The 16,215-nt window shown below is 35.6% G+C and overlaps 1 protein-coding gene across 2 annotated transcripts in view; it reads right to left on the reverse strand.

Annotated features, from left to right (window-relative positions):
* The window catches only part of LOC145693651 (uncharacterized), a 226,476-nt gene extending 212,724 nt beyond the window's left edge, over window positions 1-13,752 (reverse strand). For both annotated transcript variants that reach the window (XM_081769865.1, XM_081769863.1), the window contains exon 1: window positions 13,646-13,752. The gene's annotated coding sequence lies outside the window, so the exon portion shown is untranslated. The remainder of the gene's footprint in view (window positions 1-13,645) is intronic.
* Between the last annotated feature and the right edge of the window lie 2,463 nt (window positions 13,753-16,215).

The raw sequence follows: 16,215 nt of genomic DNA on the forward strand, positions 1-16,215 counted from the left end.
TTCTAGTCTCCATTATGAACAACGATGTAAGAGAACATCATGTACCCGCTGCGAGTATTCGACATAAGAGTTCTCTCCGAAGGTCAACCACAAGCACCAGTAAACGAGATACCATATATCACAGTATAGACTGAAATAGTGATGTCGTCATTTCCTCTTCGTTACCATGGTGATTGCCATGTTGTTTCCTAAACAAACGCATGAAACGATAGGAATACTATGAAGTATTCCTAGTATCAAGTGTTAATAAGAACACACATTTACAATAATTTTAGAATATTTTGAGGACAAAGTAAGGTTGATATGAAAAGATACAGATTAAGAATATGGGTCTACTATTTAGAAAATTTACGAGTGAAATCTATTAATTAACGAAGTAACATATAAGAAACCTTTTTCTACAGGAGGCAAATCTCTAGATAATCTGATAAGATAGAAATTGCATAAGTAATGCCAACGCCATTACCAGGTAGTGCATAATGAGCAAAAGCAACTACACGCAATGCAAATACTCGTAAGGTACAGACTGATGAGCTGTCGGCACAGTGAAAATAGAACAAATATTTGATTTATCTGCAAGAAAAAATAATTGTCTACGTTGAAATCCTTGATGTTAATTATATTGGCATATTCAGATATTTTACGACCACCCTTTAAATTATGAGTACATAGTTACAGTCGCTACAAAATAAAGAAACAATCAATAATGATAAAAAAAAAAAAAAAAAATACACGGAGCTTGTAACCATATGCGTTCTGAGAATTTTCCATCTGGACCAATTTCTGGTCGGTTAACATGCATCTTTCCTTATATTTCCTAATTACCTTAAAAATATAGTAACAAGGAAACATCTAATTATGAGGGGTTCAGCATAAGTTTTAAACACTATTTTTGTAGACCTACACGATTGGAATGTAATGTGTGATACCGATGGTACTAAATAAAAATTTTCCACAATTATTTAAATTTAATATCCGATAATAAATAAGCTAAGTATGTTTTGACACTTAACGTAATCTCTAAATGTATAAAACACAAAATCTGATAAATCAGGGGAAACATTGCACTTTCAACGCTTGACATATTTTAACATATTATTTACCTAATTGCTTGCTTTTTCTATGTTTTCGTAGTTTCATTCACTAGAAATCTTTTTAAAACATATATAAGTGTTTCTTTTACTCTGATGTTTGGAATCCGGAAGTTAAGACGTCACTGTTTTCGCTTTGTACTTAGGTTCTAAGGCCATGTTGTTTAGCAAATAAAACTACGATCACCATAGCAACGAGGCGGATGTGACGTCACACTATTTCAGTCTATTACGTGCGGTGATAATATTTAACAAGAAATATATAAGCAAAAGGCTAGTACTCACCGCAAAAGCTAAAGTATTGCTCTAGGAAGCGCTTTTGGAAAACTCTATTTCACTTTCAGTCTAGACACAGTTTAAGGAGGATTTTAAAACATGAGGGGGAAATGTAGATAAGTACGTGGTTTAAAGGATTTTAAAAATATGCGAAGCACAATTTCTTAAATATGAATTAATGATGGAAATGAATTAATATTAATGGCCACTCACTTGACATTGTTCATTGTTCTCCATTCTTTTTTATTATCTTGCAGACGCTGGAAATAAGTTAAAAAAAAAAAAAAAAGACCTCTCAATCGTATTTATGTCTTCTTTGTCTAAATTGAGTGCAGGTTTTTCTTTATGAATGAAATAGCATTTATTTATTTTTTTTTTCTACTTTTTTGTTCGGTTGTTTTTGCTTTTTCTACCAAACATGAATCCGTAATGCTATTGTTATTGTCTTTAAGATGCGCTGCCAATCTAGATAACGGTTGTAAACTATGAGATTTAAATGATCGGATGTGCTCAGCTATTCGGTTACCAATACTCCTTTTTGTTTGACCTTATATTTTGTCACTTTGACATTTAACACGACAAACGCCACTATTTTGTTGAGGATCAGTCAAAAACGCTTTCAAATTTGTTAAGTTATGTATTTTTCTATGGATTTAGGAGGAACATCTGAAATCTTAAATATATGTTTTTGCTGTATCTTCTTAATTTTTTGCCGAAATACGCGGGACCAGAGGGACACCAATCCATTTGTCAGTCTCGGCATTTATTGTTGGTTGATGGTGGCTGCCGATGATCTTCTGTTGTAGCTACCTGTACCACTTCAGTAATAAAGATTTTTGAAATAAGTTTTCTTGTCCAATTTTAATTAAATATTGAATTTCCTGATTGAGATTACCCGAGAGGTCTGAGAGTAAAAGATCTCTACTGAAGAAGTTTTCCCAAAAATTTAACTTCTGAAGCCATGAGTGTGATGATTTGAAATGAATGTACTGGGTGTCCGCAGAAGCTTTCCGATATATACCGAAGTAACAAACTTATTGGTATATCTTTTGATGGTAATATAAGCTTCTGCTAAGCTAAGAGCTTCATTTTCTTCAAGCTCCATCGTGAATTTGAAAATGAAGTCTTTAAGTTTTACGTCCCACGATTATGCCGGTTAGGCTAAAGGAAACGATGATTATGAGAAATGAATGAAATGGTGAGATGAAGAAAGTGGGAGGAAACGGGAGAACCCCGAGAAAACCCATGAGCACGGTGTTTGTCCACCACAAAGTCCACACGGCGCGAGCTGGGATCGAACCTGGGACCGGAGGGGGAACGCTCTACCACTGAGCCTCCGCGTCCCCTCATCGTGAATTTGATTCTGGGATGTATCTGATTAAGTTCTTCAAATAATTTCTTTAAATCCTGAAATTCTTTGTACAGAATCAAGGTATCGTCGACACACCGAAAATACCTGATACGGGGAAATTTTGGAAGAATATTAGTTTAAACATGTTCAATACCAAGTTAGAAAATATTGGAAAAAAAAGTATTACCCATACCAACCCACTTTTGCTGTTTAGCGGCATTGTTAGCACGCATGACCTTGGTGTTCATGGTCCCTGGTTCTATTCTCGCTCGGAGCACATTAAAATTTTCTGATATTGACCTAGTAGCAATTGGAAAATTACCTGAATTAAGAGATAATAAACTCAAATTCAGAAAGCCAGAAATAATGGCATCTAAAAACGATGCGCTGGCCACTCATCACTCAACTAAATGTGAGCCATCCTACTGTAGGAAGTTTAATTTAGGACTTCTTAGGAAATTTCATCAGTATTTCAACACTGTGTAACTAATAAAAAAAAATGTAATTTCTTTCGTATGTTTCTTCTGTAATGGGCCTAACCTCTTTGTACTGTAAGAAAATACTAAACTTTGTGTCGCAAGAGCCCACGAAGTATTCTGGCCGACTATATGGCCCACATTTCACGATAGGCACTAATAATTGCCATAAAGCTTGGTGCATATATGTGTGTAAGCACACTTCTTTGTTATGACAATTATTAGTGCCCATCGTGATATGTGTCTAGCTATGCCACTGATCAGTACTGCACTAGCATTAAGGAATTTCGTAATTATTATGTGTTGATGTGGTTTACAATTCTCTCCTTTCAGATTTGTACTATGATTAAAAAAAGTAATTTACTCATCAACAAAAAAGTCATGCTAGTACAGCTCAGTGCTGTAAAAAGCCGAGAGTCTCTATTAAAAACCCAGCCCAGTGGGTTTTGTTGGGTAAAATTGAGTTTTACTGGGCAAAATGGGATTTATTAAATTTTACGCGTATATTTAAGGCCATATTCCTACTTACACGTTTGAGTACCACTTAAACATTCCTGTTCTATTGTACATATAAAACTATGGAATTTCCTTGTGAGATTGCGGTGGCTCACCTCTGACGCGGGTTTCGGGTACGATCCCAGCTCCGACCAAGTGGGTTTTGTGGTGGATAAACACCGTGTGCATGAGTTTTCTCGGGGTTCTCCCGTTTCCTCCCACTTCCATATCATCATAACCGTCTCACTTAGCCTCGATGCATAAGCATGAGACATTGAACTAATCTTAAAAATAACAAAAATGAAGAACACGGTCGTACAGGGAAAGCCGTTAAGCTCCATCCGTGTTTCGTAGGACACAGTTTATACAACTGATACTCGTTTATATTTGGATTTCTAGAAAGAACGAAGTAGACAATTTTGTAGAGCAGCAAAAACGTATAGTACAGAATAGGAATAAAATTCCTTATTAGACTCGGGATTCGAATTCTTGAACCGTTCTGACTAAAGATACTTTCAGTTTCCCTCAAAATATGCCATGCAAATACTGGGATAGCACCTCTAGTCAAGAGCCAGAGAAAAAAAGTTTTCTCAAATGGATGTTTTTTTTAAAAAATAAAAAGTCAGTTTTTGGAAGAACTAAAATGTTGGAAGTTGATTTTTTTAAATTCTAATTTCCAGTTGCCCATTGAACTTCTTAAATAGATTTTATGATTAAAGGGCCTTTGTAACATACCGGTACGATAATTGTACTGACGTCACATACTTCACCAGATACGCAACAAGAATTCAATCAACGGGTTTTATGATTTGATAGCCGTTATTCTTGAGAAGACAGATGTATATCTTAAGTAACTTCCTATTTTTAAGTGAAGCGTTTTCGATTTGTAATTAACTGTCACATGGAGAAAGACATTTTATTATTTGTTTCTACTATGCGTAATTTATGTTTTACAAAAGAATGGGGAGAAGACCGAGTTGCTTTTTCCAGATTAGCATGAAGATTTGCATGAGAAGAATAAGATTCATAGAAAATATTTGACTCTCCTCTCATTCTTAGGATACCCATATCAGTGAAAGTGTAATAATAAAAATTCCATGTTCAAAATCTCATTTCAAACTGTTCAACCATTTCCCGGTGACGCTATCACAAGCAACAGACAACGTCGGCTTAAGAGTAACGAAAGGAATTATTAAAAGTGCCTTCCTTCTCCTCTTAAAACTGAAACTTTCAAAAACAGGGAGAGACACGTCCTATTATTTTTAACGAGGAGTGTATATACCAAGTCTCATCTTCCTAAGTTGACAGGCTTATGATCTATTGTATTTGGCTGAAATTTTGAAACCCCTCTACTTCCATTAGAATGCTCCCCCTTTAATGAAAGTAACATAAAAGAAACAACTCATGGTAGGTTCTATGTTTAAAAATTCATTTCAAATTGTTTAACAGTTTTCCCATGATGCGACCACAATCAACAAGCAAAATCGCTTTCAATGTAAAGAAAAAAAAAAATTATAATTCCCCCTCTCCTTCCTCTCTTTACACCCCGGCTATTTGTAGCGATCGCAAAGCGCATTTATTGCTCATGCGTTTGCTTGAAATACGCTGACCATGTATTTAAATCTGAGCGGCTAAACATGAACGCGAAAGCAATAAAATCGCAAAGAAAACGCCGGCTCCAGCGTATTTGGTGCAGGTCGGAACAATAGACCGCCTGCTGTTTAAAAGATTTCAAAAGGAAGGACAGAAAGGAAAGACGTGTTGCCAGGCAAGGGGGATTGTAGCAAGAAACAGCTGCTTGGAAGACGCTTTGTGCAGAGAATGGAACTCTGCTATTATAAAGTATGTGTGTGTATAACAAAAGAAAATTCACAAAAATAGAAGGAAATTCCGAAAAATTAGCTAATCACAGAAAAATCTATGTAAAACGGTGATTTCTTGTGATACACTTGATTGACAGTTAGCTGGTGCCATGGTAATCTATAAGCAAAATATTTGGCTTTAGGCAAAAGATGAAACAACGAAATAACTTGAATTTGAGCCCCTATCTCCGAAGCTCGAACTCCACCCCCAAACAGATAACCACAAGTGTAATCACAAAGAGAAATTTTCAGTTGTGTTTGAAAACGTGTCCTGTGTACATCTCCAATCATGATTAGTGTATTTAACACAGAGGCGTTTATAATCGAAATAATAAAAAAAAGGCCATGCCTATATAATTTAAGAGATCCGAACTACATGAATCGCGACTTAAAAATAAAAATGTGGAGAGAAGTGGCTGCGATATTTGTTCCAGACTAGGAGGGAATGGAACAGAATTCTCAGAATGAAGAAGGAAGAATATTCTTATTTTATGATTTCATTTAATACGTTAAGTAGAGCTACATCGAGCTAAATTGTATGTTCACTATGAATAATAATAATAATAATAATAATAATAATAATAATAATAAATACTTTGTTACAGTTGTGCCAACTTCCAATATACCTAATATATACCAAACCTTAAGGCGCAACAGCCCGAAAGGGTCAGGGCCGGCTATGCGGCATTTTATGGGGTGGATATGTTAGATGATGGAACAATTGCCCTTAGATGGTCTAAGCCATAGATGTGTTCACAAGAGAAAGGCGGAAAATGCCACCTCTAATAGTTTGGTACTTAGGTATATCGAAAATGTTTTAAACAGCAAAGACCATAATTTTAAATTGGGATTCAATACATCTTATTCTCTTTCCAGTCTTTGAAATGACCGAAAAACTACGTTGCCAAATTATTTCGAAATTTAGTTTTGTAAAACAAACACATAATGTTTCAGTTTCCAGACATTTCTTTCCATGCAGCTTAGAAATATTCCTGGGAAAGATATGTAATTTTATTTTATTTATTTATTTTAACTGCAACTGCTCGTGTTTTATCAACTTTGTTCTGAAACTGAAAATAAGGTGCTAAAATTGGTAGAGAGTAGGAATTTCAGAATTAGCCTAAATGATGAGAAGAAAAAAATTAAAAGATTAAACCAGAGAATTGGTTAAAAATGTCATGATGTAAATTTTATACTTGGTGGCTTGGAATTTAGCGGTCCTTTCAGCACCGAAGCTATACAAGATGTGAACCTACAGTTTAAGGTGGAATCTAAACTACCTTTATGCGCTGAAACTTTTCAATGATCTCCCACAGGATTCGAATCCGGAACCCCATTCTCCAAAGGCACGTGCATAGCTAGTAAAGTATAAAGTAGTGTAAATGTTGGAATTTATTGATTGGGGTCTAATATTTGTTTTCGATACAGAGAATATCTTAGAAAAAAATGCCTCTTGCTCCGTCTCTTTCGACTATATCAGCGAGGCTACATCAGACGTGAACTACAGCTCAACGTGGGACCCTAACCTAGGGTAACCATCCGTTCACTACCATTCCCGGTGTCCCGAAAAATTTTCCCGGGACGCCAAAATGTCCCGTATTTACGTACACTGGGTACAAGAAACTTTCCAGTCTAAAATTTCCTAATTTATATTATTATTTTCTAAGCTATGTAATTATATTGGAATATGTCTAATTACTGAGCAACGTCATTACGACGTTTGCGATATTGGATGTGGTGGTTGCACTGTTTTCCCTCCTAGGCCTCCCTCTCAAGACTCCCACTGCGCAGATGACAGTGCAACGGGCTGAAAGTCTTATGAAAAACAAACTGTTTTTACTCTCTGTTTTGGGGGTGGAAGACTGAGGCGCTGTCATCAGATCAGTACAGTTTTTCCGTGATTTAACTAAGATGTAATATACTGTCATTTACGAAAGGGGAACAAAGTATAGAACAATAAAACTGAAAGTAAAAAGAAAACTAGTTCTAAGTGAAATAATGTTTAAAAGTAAGAAAAAGAAAATAAAGCTAGTTGGAAGTTGAAAGTAGTTCGTTATAAATTCTGCCAGTGACAGATTTTGTTGTTGACATATTGATGAGTGTTTCATATATTTTCAGTCTTTTTGTTCACCTCAACCATAGGTTGGTGGGCAACATGGATATTTTAAAACTTTTCTTTCGCTTGGAAGAGAGAATGTTTTCAAAATTTGTTTTTTTGTTAGTTGCTGATAGTTACTTGTTATTTAATTAATTCCACAACCTTTTCAATAGGTTTTAAAACGAAAAAGTGTAAATTTGCCTTTTTTGTGAGAGATACAGAGAGAGAGAGAGAGAAAGAAAGAAAGAGAAAGAAATAGAGAAGGGAGAGCCAAAATATATATTTAGGGGAGCAACCTATCTAAAAGTAAAAAGTTGTCCCGTTTTTTCTAGTTGATGATTTGATCACCCTACCCTAACCACATAACCTCCTGCCTAGAATCGAATCCAGGTCTACCACGCCAAAGACACGTACGCTTACCGCTTAGTCACGAAGGAGCTCCATATATTGATGGAAACGAGACCGAGATTAATACGATGTTTTTCGGCTTGAGACGAGACCGAGAGTGTATTGAGTTTCATCTCGTCTCTATACCATTCCTAACATACATACACATCCTTTTTATACAGATACACAGATTAATATGATGTAGGAATAAATTGAAAAAGCAAGAATCTAACACCAACTGAATTGTTTTCCAAGTTTGATTAAGATAAAGTAAGCTGTTTTGGTCGTTTACTTTGTCTGCACTTAGTTTCCTCTGCGTCTATTTTCTTTACATAAGAAGAAACTGCAGCTAACACCAATACTTCTTCGATAACCTTCATATCTTGTCACAAGAAACCAACTGAAGCAGTTCATTCTCATTCTACACTTCTGGCGCGGGAAGTGAAAAGAAAAGACCTGGAAACCCTGACTGGCTCATAGTATGATTTACAACTCTGGTGAAACTAAAATTGCCGTGTAGCCACCTAGACCGCGTTCGCTCTGGGGGGTAACGCTCGCTCGACTAGCCTCCCACTTAAAATGGGAATTCTCAAAATGTCTGGAACATGAGTCCCCTTATTTTCAATGAGGATTTTATATACGAAGTTTCATCTTCCTAACTTGACGAAATTGTGAGATACTCAATTGTTCGTATAGATTTTTGACCTTCCGCTCCCCTCCCTTAGAATATGCATTAATCCAAGTAACATGATAAAAACTCAGTTTGAAGTACGGTACTTGATAAGTGATCTGATAACATTGAAAAATTCATTTCAAATGGCCAAATGAATTTTCCCTGTGATGCGAGCACAAACAAGATCCTTTTTGATTTTTATTTAGATTACAGTTGAACACTGTTACAACGAATTTGATCGAGCGTAAAGAAAATTCGTTATGCATGATTCTCAAACATTTTTCAATAGTTCTGTTCTGGTAATGACCTTTTCATAAATATACTGTATATTTTAAGTCGATTCCGAAACTAGGCATGTACTAAGAAACACGATCGAAAAAAGTAATCATAATCACATTAAGGTTATTATTTCAAAACAAATTTTGAAATATATTTTGGAAGGTGTTTTTTTTTTTTGGGGGGGGGGGTATTGTTGGTTTTAGCTCCAAAAAGCACTACGGACTTTGAAATGGGGAAAATTCCAACAATCCTGCTATGGTAGATACATAAAATGTGGACAGAAACTCCTTTTGTCATGAAAACAAAAAATAAGAAAGGATTTAATATATATATATATATATATATATATAGTGGCGGATCCAAGGGGGAGCTATAGGGGATATAGCTCCCCCCCTTGACGCTCACATATACACTGGATAAAATGGGCTTCAATCCTGTTTTACACTGGATAAAACGGCAAAATATGGTTTAGCCCCTCCCTTGATCATATCCTGGATCCGTCCCTGTATATATATATATATATATATTAAGGAAGGTTAAAGGAAGATGCAAACATTTTCTTCCAGGAATGATGTGTCTCATATTAAGAAGATAAATCTTGGCATATTAGCTTCCCATTAAAAATAACTGTACATATACATGTTTAAGCATTTTTTCTTAAATTCTGCTCTTAAATGGGAAAAATGGGACAATTTCTATCTTACAAATTTCGACTCTTTATTGTGAAACTGCCAAATGTGAGTATTCGTTCAAGTTAGAGGTGTGAAATTCGTTATTTTAATTCCAAATTAAAAATAAGGGAATATTTGTTTCGATAATTCCGCTTCTAATGGGGAAAGGGAACAATTTCTATAATAATTGTTTCCGATTCTTTATACTGGAAATCTCCATGAGTATTCATTTTAGTTGTAGGTAGAAAGTGATAAATTAACTATTAATTGAAATTAATCGTAAACGTTTTTTAACCTTTTCAAAAATTCGGTTCCCAAAGAAGACTAATAATAAATGATAAAACACACTAATAAAATATGTTCTAAAAGTATTTCTAGGAAATGAATATGACGTAGGTATCAAACATAGTTAAGTAGGTTGATCACTAACAGCAAATGAATAGTATGGCTCCAATACGACCAATTTCCAAGATAGACGAGTGGCCGAGATAGAGTAAAAATTGATTTTGCATCAATAGAGGAATTGCGGTAAATAAAATCGGTTATTTTCTCCACTTATCTATAAATTTGGGAAAATGCGGATTCGACAGAAATGAGACCAAGTTAATACGTTTTACTATATAGTTTGGGCTATATACATGTTTGTTTGCAGCTTCATGTATAGAGTGAGCCGGCTGTTATCTACTGTTGTGATTCAGCAATCAGTTAATTACAGAATTTAAAGTTTACGAGTTTGCAAAGCGTTTCTAAGCGTTACATTCCGCCTCATGCAGAGTCGTTTTGACGTATGATTAGCGTCATACTTTCCTGACTGCTGCAGGAAATATATGTTAGTCGAACTCTTTAATATGGCACTAATCAAGTCAGAACGACTCTGCATAATGCCCATTGTATTCGTATATCCAAGGCCGCCGATCGTGGGGGCCCCCCCCCCCCCAAAGCTCATGTGGGCCCCCCTATTGTATTTATGAATATACAATATTTGGCATAATTTGAATGCAATTTGTTTCAAAATCCTCATATAGATACCTTCTGCAACTGAATGGACCCCCAAGTTTACAGAGAAAAAGGCGCCCTTGCGTATGACTGTAATCTAATTCGTCGTTTAGGAAACAGAGACACTAAAATATAAATACAGAGGCCTCTCAAATTGGCCATCCCTACTCGAAACCTTCCGAACACGTTACTATGTAACGTACCTCGTAGGATGTTTTTAACTGTATGCATGCAAACGAAAAGTCCTTTATTTTAGTTATAAAATTTGGCAGTAAGTGATTAAACTTTCAGTAACGTGCTGAAATATGATACTGTGTCCAATTCAATTTACTATTTAAGATCGAAAGTTTGATGTGGTTTTCAAAAGAATTCTCATGAAACACGTTTGGTTGATTGTTGGCGCTTAGCATCACTTTTGAACACCAATGCTATATGCAACGCGAACCTACAGTTAAAAGTGAAATCCGAAAAATTATAGTCTTCGAATGTTAATGCTCTCCCATCAGGATTGGACCCAGGGCTACGTTCACCAAAGGCGTACGCGCAAGTTACTAGACCAGTGGAGAGCAGGGTGCGAAATCCCGGGGGGGACGGGAGGGATTTCCCCCCCACCAAAAATTTTACACTTGCTTTTCCCCCTCACCAAAATCTGTAAGGGGGGACACCTTAATAGGAAAATATAACTAGGTCTATAAAGAAAATTTTCAGACAAACAATAATTTTAAATGCATGCGGTTTTAAAAAACGTTTATTTGTAAAAGGATCAAGTGTTTAACTTTTTCGGTTGTTCGGTTGTTGACGAGATGAGGACCTTTAGCTTCTCTAGCTTACCAGTTGCATGCAAAATTGGTAAAATTTCTCAAACAAACAGATTGTTTTTCAATTTCAGTGGACGAACCTACAAACAGGTTTGCGGATAAGCACTTGCTGTTATATGAACATATGTGGACGAAGAAAATAAACCTTGTTGTCGTTTTTATAAATTAGTGCCTGTAGAAAATGCCGATGCAAAATCCCTTAAAGAGAAAATTATTCAAGCATTTTCCGAAGATGGCATAGATATTTTTAATTTTAAGGAAAAACTGGCTGGATTTAGTTCGGACGGGGATGCAGTGCTTACTGGGAGAAACGAAGGTGTTGCTGCTCAAATTAGAAGAAATGTCAACCCGTGCCAAATTAGCTACACTCCATGGCACATCGAATTGATCTTGTTTCTGAAAGAGTTTTTGGTGTTGTGAGTGCTGTTCACAACTTTGCATGCTTGTTAGGCGAACTTTACCAGGTGTTCAGTAAGTCATCTACAGCTGCAACACTTAAAAGTATCGCGACAGTCACAGATCCACAGGACAAAAATTTGAACGATTACAGTGGTTCGGATTTCACCTTAAACTGTAAGTCCACATTTCATAGCCTCGCTGCTGAGAAGGGTCATTAAACTTAAATCAGCAAATCAATCGCATTATAGTGTTTGTGCTTTTATTTTCTAAAGTTTAACGTCCTATGATTATTTACCACGGCTAAGGAAGACGGTCATGATGAGATGAATTATAATGGTTGATTAGGATAGTGGAAGGAAGCGAGAGGACCCCGAGAAAACCCCCACACAATTGTTTGTATACCACAAGCAGAAGTTGGCGCGAGCTAGGATCCAGCCGATGATTCCACGCACCTGAGGTGAGCGCTCTACCACTGAGGCAACACGGCTTTTTGTTGTCTATCAAGTATTTGTATTGAAATCATTATTTATAATAATATATTTTTGCTAATAATACAATATAGATACATAGTATTATTTAGACTTACAAAGGTGACCGTATACCTGAACGACCAAACTAAAACACTACGTACGTAGTGAAGGAACGAGAATTTCATAAATAATAATAAAAACTATACTCTGACTCTACAGCTGATGAGGATGTATGGCTTGCCAGGTGGAGCGCTTCAAGTTAGTAGTTCTAATGCTTGGTTAGGACATCGGTTCTCAGGGACTATTATTTCTGACTTATATATCTCTACTGCTATTTTCGCGAATGCAATCTTCAATATAATGGTAAACACAAGGTACTGTGCTCCCACTAGAGTTTAACCCTGGACCATACGCACCGAAGTATATATTAAATGCAGTAGATAAGTTACCAATTTTGGTTAAATGAGTAAATAACATTAAAGCATTTTTAAATAACAATTACGACTAATTTGAACATTTATTATTATTATTATTATTAATAATAATAATAATAATAATAATAATAATAATCCATTAATATTTCAATTTTTTGGAGGGTCCACGTAGCATTAGTGTGGATCACTGAACTTCTTCCCCCCACCATTTTCAAATGATTTCGCACCCTGGTGGAGAGTGCGCATGAAACTCGAGTTTGGAACTTGTTTGGGGCATAATTATCACGGCACATTCATTCGCTAATAATCAGAAATATATAACGATGAAAAGACACTTTAATCAAAAGCATTAACGTCAAACACCCCAGCTTTCGCACATTTCTTACATTAGAAACAAGGCGACCACGTTTGGTATCATTTTGTGTCTATGTGCTCTAGTGTTTCTTCAAGTTTAGAATATTTCTATTACCATAAGGGAGACGGAAAACAAGTGCTGCCTATTGAATGTTTACGATTTCAGTTTCTAATTTATATACTGCTCTATTATTAAAATAGTCCACATTTTGCAGAGATGTCAGAATGATGACTTTAAGTTCTTTAGTAAACAATGATTTGGTCAAATAGTCCATCAAATATGCTATTTCACTTCCCATTAAAATCTACTTTAGGCTATAAATTATCGTTTGATTTCATGCATGGTAACGAAAGTAGTTTCATGAAGATATGAACGAAAAATTCTATTTGTAAATAGACAAATAACAAACTATTTCTACAATACTACTGGTACAAAACAACGATGTGGAAACAAGGATGGGTTTATTTCTTGATGCATGCTATGACTCAATATACATCAAGTTCTAATATTTTACCTATTCATTTAGAATAATCGTGTATAAAAAGTTATTATTTAAGTTATACGCGATAATTTTCTCATCTCAACACTTAACAAACTACACTTCACTAAATTTTACCTCAGTAACTCTGCTCAATGCTACCAGAACATGAACAAATATTATCAAAATAATAAATACTATCAATTACTTATCGTTACAGCCTCTAGCGAAAGAAACAAAGTTTCGGTATACTGTAGTTTCACGAGATCTCTTCAAACTAATAAATTTATGGTTGAAATAAGAGATTGCACATGGTGTATATGATATTGATTTCGTTATTTATGCATCAAGTTTAGGCACATTTTGCGAAATTTACAGGTAAAATTTAATAATACTCTGCATGGAAAGAAATGAATCTAAGGAACACATTTCTGCAGTCGGAAGAGTTAAATAGTAAGTAATATAGCTTTATGTTTACAAGTGTAGAGTTATTAGTGTAAAATCATTACAAGTGCTATACAACGGTTAAAATAATTTATCGCATATTTAAGATGACTGTACTATTTTTCGCGGGCGGAAAATTTCAGCACAGTGCACAAAACTTGCATTTTACGTTTACAAGTGTAGCGTTACTAGTGTGAAACCATTACACATACTATAGGAACTTGTATTATTGTGAGAATCCAAGTACTTTCACTATCCTCGCTTACTCGTATACCCACCATCCCTTAGAATGCACCAGCACACTCCGCACGGACCCACCAGCTTCACCCTGATCTGACTCGGTTAGATAGCATTCGTGCTTTTTAGTGGCCACCTAGCGCAGTTTTTTTTTGCTTTGTATTGTAATTTTATGGCCCATGTCTGAACGTTGTATTTATATTCAAATCGTAAACGAATTGTAATTTTTCAACAATTATTTACAGTGGCCTCTTGACTTTATCTATACCAAGTCGGGTATTGTCATCTTCCTCATCACAAATGTTTTGGAGGACAGTAAGAAGAAAATTAGTGGAAGAATTATAATTTTTCAAAATTATTTAGAGTGGTGTGTCTGAACTTGGCATGCACGACTAGTACTACTCAAACTCGCATTAGGCTAGCTATACACTGTAGGATAGATCCTAGGAAATCTCTTACGAGTTAACCTAGAGTCAAAATCTCAACGTGTATGGCATCAGTTCGCATATCATTTCCTATATTCTGAACGATCCTATGAGATCTCTCGGGTTTAGAACACGCTCTATTTCGGAAAGAACATTTGTAAGGTTTCGATTTAAGCGACATTAGGTGAGAGAAAATGAAAACATATTTAAAAACAAAAGATATTTTATTGAGGCAATTGTGTCAAATTATGCAGAAATATTTTTACATGGAAGTATATTTTGCCCAAAACGCGATATAGTGCATAATATTATTTTGAATGCAGTAATGGCGTGAGTCGTCATTTTACCGCGATGCATTAGGTATGGATTAACACCTGGCAATGTTAATCGTTATGACAAGGAAAATCTCTACGTGTATGGAACGCAAAGATAAGATTTCCTATAAGATCTCTTATAACATTTTCATTTAGAAATCTCTATAAGAGATACCCTAGGATCTATCTTCTAGTGTATAGCTGGCCTTACTTTACGCCAGTTCGTGTTCAGGCGGTGAGTCCTGGGGATCTGGCCCGAAATCCTGACTTTTCTGTAAATTCAGTCTAATTTTAGGAGTGATCTTACAAATTTTAATTTACTCTCGTATTGAACTCTCCTAAAAACTTTGTACCCCCTCCCTTGAAATAAATTCCTGCGTAATGGTTTTATGGAAATTATTTTTTGTGCACGAAGTGTCGTTATTTTTTATGAATGTACTGTTTTTTTTTCTGGAAAATCCTTTTGAGCGGCTTTTTAAAATGATTGTATTACATGTGTATCTCCAAAATGAGCTTGTGCAAGTGCTGAACAGAATCAGTCGCTTCTTTAAACGACTTCTTGTGTGTTGGGTCTTCTTGTGTTTTGAGGTTGGTTCTACTAATGACTTCGCGTCACTTCGCTTGTTTTATATTTTAGTTCCCCATTATTTGCATTAAGTTCAGTGTTACTATGTTGAGGGATAAATTCCGGAACGTAGGAACTTTTCTTTTGTATAAATCCTTTCTTTAACGTTTTGTTTCTAATAGTATCAATATTTGAAACGGAGTGTCCTTAGTTACATGAAAGTTGGTAACACTGGATAAAGGTGACTGTGCCTAGGTCACCAGAAACAAGGACGACCCGCTCGGGAGAGTAATGCTCCCGGAAGTACGTTTCTACGCACGCTACTCTAGCCAGCTGTTTTACGCGCTATCCTAGCCAGTTGTTTTAAGTTGGTTACAAAATTTATATCATGGAGTACAAGGGGAACAAAACGAGACCTGCGGGGTTTCTAACCCGTTCCTACTACTACTACTACTACTTATCTTCACAAAAGTAAGTAAATTATTTTTTGAGTATTATTTTCATATTTTAATTTAAAAAGTGTTATAAAAATGTAAAAAAAAGAAAACTTTCCTCAAGCCGGGTTTGAACTCACGCCGAAAGAAATTTTCCTTATTAGCATGTAGCGCTAGCCCACTCAGC

Source organism: Thermobia domestica, chromosome 8 (assembly GCF_964235325.1).
Source record: "Thermobia domestica chromosome 8, izTheDome1.hap1.1, whole genome shotgun sequence".
In the NCBI taxonomy this organism is placed as follows: Eukaryota; Metazoa; Arthropoda; class Insecta; order Zygentoma; family Lepismatidae; genus Thermobia; species Thermobia domestica.